The sequence below is a fragment of the Chionomys nivalis genome, chromosome 8 (assembly GCF_950005125.1).
Source record: "Chionomys nivalis chromosome 8, mChiNiv1.1, whole genome shotgun sequence".
NCBI classification, from domain to species: domain Eukaryota; kingdom Metazoa; phylum Chordata; class Mammalia; order Rodentia; family Cricetidae; genus Chionomys; species Chionomys nivalis.
The window spans coordinates 15,682,289-15,688,288 of NC_080093.1; positions in this window are offsets into that span (position 1 = coordinate 15,682,289).

Genomic DNA, 6,000 nt, shown 5'->3' on the forward strand with positions numbered 1-6,000 from the left:
TACCAAGATAAAACCCCAGTAAATGAGAGGCCTAGAAGAACTGAAATCCCTTGAAGTAATGGATCATCCCCAAGGCCACCCAAGCGGAGAAAGTGGGGAGGAACACTGGGCTCTGGAACACAAGAGAGGGGTAGTACCCACAGAGGCCTTCCAGGAGTCTTGTTGGAAGGGAACAAGAGCCAGACCCCAGAACCAAATCTTGTATCACCTGGAAAATTCTTTACTCTCTGTGGCTCCCTGGGTTGTGTTTGTTCACATTTTCTACCTCTGTTTCCATGGTGATTAGCAGTAAAGCAGTTACCAGTAAAACAGTAAAAGCTGAAAGATAAAATGTATCTTTAGATGCGGGCAGTGTTCCATCAGGAGAAAGCAGGCTGGCCCCAGAGCTGCCTTCTGGCAGTGCAGGTTATCTGTCCTGGCATCCAGCTTGGGGCAAAGAAGGCTTCGAGAGAAGTAGCAGGCTTAGTTTTTGTAAAATGTCCACCATTATTTGTCCCTGTATTGTATTTAATTTCCCTGCATTTGTTTTTATATTTCTAGCTGAACCAAAGAACGGAACCATGATTTCCACGATCCTGTATTCTGGAGTGCCTGCTATATGCAGTCTGGTAAGGAACTGGGCAGATGTCAGAGGCTCAATATAGTTTATTTCCTTCTTTTTTTAGTTGAAAATATTTCTATATAAGACAGGTATGGTGGGTGCGTGCCTTTAATCCCAACAATCCAGAAGCAGAGGCAGGTAGATCTCTGTAAGTTAGAGGGTAGCCTGATCTATATAGCCAGTTCTAGGACGTTGAGAACTGTGTGGTGAGACTTTGTCTAAAAATTTTTAATGCATATACATGTGTAATGCAAAACTATACCCCTACTTAACTTTTCTCTTAGCTCCTCTTCAAATTCATATAATTATGTGTGGAGGCCTAAAAATATGAGCCTATTTCCACATTTAACAATTTACCTCTCTAGTTGCTTCAAGGTTATTGTGTTTCTACCTCAAACAAAGGTCTCACCTAACTGTGGAACGGAGAGTTCTGCTCTCTCAAGGTTATTGTCAACAGGTGTGGCTAATAGCCAGCCCTTGTATTTCAGGAATAGAGAAGTAGATATGTTTCTGCCTCAAACAAAAGTCTAAGGATTCTTCTATTTACATCTATTTTCCCCCAGTGACATCACTGATGATTTGAAATTGGGCACGATGAAAGGATTTACACCATAGAAATCTCCAGATGTTAAAAAAATTGTGCCTTGGGTCGGACGATGGTGGCGCACGCCTTTAATCCCAGCACTTGGGAGGCAGAGGCAGGAGGATCTCTGTGAGTTCGAGACCAGCCTGGTCTACAAGAGCTAGTTCCAGGATAGGCTCCAAAACCACAGAGAAACCCTGTCTCGAAAAACCAAAAAAAAAAAAAAATTGTGCCTTGGTCATGCAGTGGTGGCACATGCCTTTAATCCCAGCACTGGGGGCGGGGGATGGGGTGGGCAGAGGCAGTCAATCTCTGTGTGTTCAGGGCCAGCCTGGTCTACAGAGAGCATTCCAGGACAGCCAGCGCTACAAAGACAAACCCTGTCTTGAACACTCCCCTCCCCCAGTGCCAAAAAAAAAAAAAAATGGTGCTTTGGGGTTTGGAGAGATGGCTCAGCAGTTAAGACTTCATACTTCCCTCCCAGAGAACTCGAGTTCAGTTCTCAGCATACACATGGCAGTTCACAACCATTTGTAACTCCAGGTCCAGGGGATCTGACACCCTCTTCTGGCCTCTGCGGGTATTGCATACACATGGTGCATAAACATAAACATAAGCAAAACACCCATTCACTGAAAGACCTGGATAAATCCAGACCCCCACCCCAGCAGGAAAAAATAAGAGCCAAGAATCTAATCAGGGAGAGAAGAATCAGAAATCTAGGATTAGCTGGTTCAGTGATTCTGTTTCAGGAGCTAACTGAAGATAAAGTTAGATTATAATCTTGAGAATAGTCTTGAGAAACAGGGAATTTTCCCTTTGTGATTATCATTAGTATTTTTGGAATACTCTGTTTTGGGAACTAGCTGATTATAATCTTGAGGATAATCTTGAGAAACAGGGAGTTGCCCCTTTTGATCACCACTGGTATTTTCAGAATTTTCTATGACACCCTCCCTACCCCCTTCGGATTACTGGGCTGTGGTTTCGGTTTCTTCCCTTAAAAACCCTATCTCCCAGTTACTCGGGGTCGAACTCCTCCCCTGTGTGGGTTATGAGTCTTGGCCCCAGTGCACTGGTTCTTGTCCTGTCAAATAAACCTCGTGTGATTGCAGCAAGGACGGTCTCTTGTGAGTTACTGGGGGGGCCGTGTTATCCCGAGACTTGAGTGAGAGTCTCCCCTCATTGGGGGTCTTTCACACAAAAATAATAAATCTTTAAAGGGGGAGGACTTTTCTTCTGGTTTTAATTGGCAGGCCATATAGTTCTTATTAGTTTGTTTCTATTCTCCCTGCCCTAGGGAGAGAAAATGACTAGTGCGGTCCTTTGGAAGAGCAGCCAGTACTCCTAACCACTGAGCCCTCTCTCCAGCCCCTTGTCTACCGTTATTTTTTCTTTTGCCAGACAAAACTTTTTTTAAAAAGTTGTTACGAGGTAAAATATGTTTATGCTTTCTTTTACAGCTTCTTTGTTTCCAGTCGTGGTGTGTAAAGTACCCCTCCCTTTCTCTACCAAGTTATAGCTTCCTAAATTTTCAAGATTGTTATTGTCTTATTTTTTCACATTTGCCTTTAATCTATACAGAGTTCATATTTGTAAGTAGTATAAAATAGGAATCCAGTTTTATTTTCTTCCAGATGGAAGTTGACTTGGCACCATTTATTAAATAATCCATTCTTTTTCATGGAATTGAAATACCAACTTTGTCATACAGTAAATTCTCATATGTATACTTGGTCTATTTCTGGGCTCTCAATTTTATTCCACGGATCCATTTATCTATTCCCATGCCAATACCAAATTGATTTAATTACAGAGGTTTTATAGTTCGCTCTGATGTCTGGGAAGACAAGTCTCACTCTTTATTTCTCCTTCTTCACATTTTTATTTGCCTCTCCCAAGTATTTATTCAGTTCATTTTCCCCTCCAAATAAAAACCTTCTTGTTATCCAATTAAAATCACATCAAACGTGCACATTAATTCTGATAAAATTGATTTTTCTATCAGTATTCTTTTATTATTTCCAAAGATATTTGCTGAGCGCCTACTTTGTGACAATCTCACAGGATAAAACAATGGACAGACACAGCCCCTTCTCTTGAAGGTCAAACTATTCCATTTAACTTAAGTGGCCTTGCAATTACACTCTTGGATATATATTCAGTAGAAAAGAGTGCTGACCCCCACCTCAAGATAGTACAAGAACACTCATAGCAGCTTTATGCAATAAACAAAAAGGAAGGCACACCACTGTTCCGATAGAAGCATGGGTAAATAGTAGTCTGCTTCTTATACAGTGGGATACCACACAGCTCTGAAAAGGAGTGAACTTCTGATACCAGCCACAACAGAAATGAATCTCACAGGCAGGCTGAGCACAGGAAGGTAGATGCCCGTAGTTAGTAATTGCCCTATACAAGTTCAAAGTCAGGCCTATTTATATAGAGAGAATAATGCCTCCTTTGGGGAGGTGAATGCTTATTGACTGTGAGGGGACAGGGACCCTTCTGGGACAGCTCATGCCTTGTCTTTGTCCTGGCCAGGGAGTGTATGAATTCACATTTCTTGAGTCATGTACTTGAGAACATTTGCTTTACTGTTCTAAGCAGGGTTTCAATCAAGACGAATAAGAATAAGAAGGAAATTTACCGCCACATAAGGTTGTTTTTTGCCCCGCCTGGGTGTTGAGGATGAGTGGTCCGGGTGGGCCTCTGCCTTCTGTTTTCCCTCTCTGGGAAAATGACTTTCTAGTGTTTTCCAGCCTGGGCTTCTGCAGTCTTGAAGCTGCTGCAGCAATGATCAGCAATGATTTTCTAGCCTCTCCTCCCTTAATAAATTTATGAGAAGACATCTCTGGGTGAACTACAGTACGGCTCGTAGAGAAGCAACAGACGTGGACCAGCCAGCTCTGACTCCCTCTCCCCCACTGGTCAATAAGAAACCGCAGGGTTCTTCTGCCTTACCCCCAAAAGAGTTATAAAAGTTCAGTAAGTGCCTGGAAAGCAGGCAAGACTCTGAGATGCAATCTGGATCACCCATTACCAATTTGCTTTGCTCACCCACCGTAGTGGCTGGGCCTTATGCTTCCTAGGGGAAAATGAGCAGTTTGGATGCCTGCTTCCTCCTTCTCCCTTCTCCCAGCTCATCCGCTCTCCTTTGTTCTCCATCAGCATGCTGCTCCCCAATGGGGGGCGGGTGGTCCATATTTGTGGCTCTTTGGGGAGAAAACTTGGAGCCCAACTTGGGGTCTCACATGTAACCCCAAGACTGCAAGCAAGCGTGAGATGTTGCCTGTGGCAGTTCTAAACTGCGGCTTGCCATGTGCTCTGCCGAGCTGCAGCTATTTCCTGCCATTTTGTATTTCTGATCTCTGGGGTTGTGAGTGACTCACGCTTCCCAGTTCATTGTGAGGACGTGTCCCACCGAGTTGACTGCCTGATGCTCCTGGAGGACATTCCTAACCCACCACTCTGTAAAGTTATTAGAAGGCTAACTCCTGAAATCACTAATCCCCAAATAGCCTCTATTCTCTCCACTGCTGGCTTCCATTCTTTGATTTTATGCACAGTAGTTCCCAACTCAAGGCCAAAAATTCTACCCCATGCCGAGCCACTTTCAAAGGAGAACCAATATGCTAAGACTGGAGGGGGATTGTGAATAGCAGCTAATTGTCAGTTTGTCTAGTGAAAAGAGCTTCCTCTCCCCCCCAGCAGGCTGGCTATTTGTTCAAGTTTTCTGGGGTTTTGGAGCACCTCGCTGGTAGGGGCAGTTCAAACTCAGCGGTTTTAATTATTAATCAGGTCAAAGGCGGATGACAGTTTTTCTTCTCTTCAGGGAAGGGTCTTGAGAGTTCACAGGGGGCACGTCCAGGCCCTTGTCCTGTGATGGAGAGAAAGGAGAGGAGCGGGCAAATGATTGAAGCCAGAGCAGTCTTGAGTCGTTAATGACAGACCGTGTGGAAAGTCGCGTCAGGGCCTGTGGGCCCATTGTAAGGAATGTAGGTCGCTATCCTTTCCAAAGATTTGTGGTTTTCCGAGTCAAGCAATTCCATGTCAGCAGCATACATGAACATGGATCCTGTTGCATGTGCATGAGCACAGAAGAGGTGGAGACTCTTCATGTGTGTCCACTCTGGGGTGTCAGCTTCCTCCCGGTGGCAGTGGGACGGCCACCTCTTTGCAAAGCACACTATGGGAAAGGCCGAGGCTTTTCCTAGTTTGGGTCTGTAAAGTCTCTAGTGCGCTGACTTTGTGTTTGCACGTCTTTTTGATCCCTAGGGATCGCCCTTCTCCTCTTGGCTTGAGACCTCAGCTTGACAAAATCCAGAAAAGTCTTCCCATTCTGCCTATTCGTCAGTCATTCCAAACAATCCCAGCAGGCGCTGCCTCTCACCCTTGTTGCTAGGCAGATTCCCTGGTTGCTAGGCCACCACTGTTTCTTCAGATTTCCAGTGACCCACTGAATCCTCAAGCTGCCCACCCACCAGCAAAGTGAGTAGATTCTAAACCTTATTGTGTGTGAACTCAGTGCCCAGTGTAGATCAATTCCAAATGGGAAAACAGGCAGCAAAGTCAGGGTGTTCATTATAGAGGTGACCCAGTATGCCACATGAATGATGGGCAGGCCATCTGGGAAGTTTCTCTGGACCATGGCCTGGACATGCCCCCCTGTGAACTCTCAGGACCCTCCCCTGAAGAGAAGAAAATTTTTCTTCAGCCTTGACATGAGCTTAGACAATTTTCTCTGGTTTAAGTTCTGACACCGTCAACCTTAAGGGCTCAGAAAACCTTATGTGCAGCTAGAGAGTACCTGGTC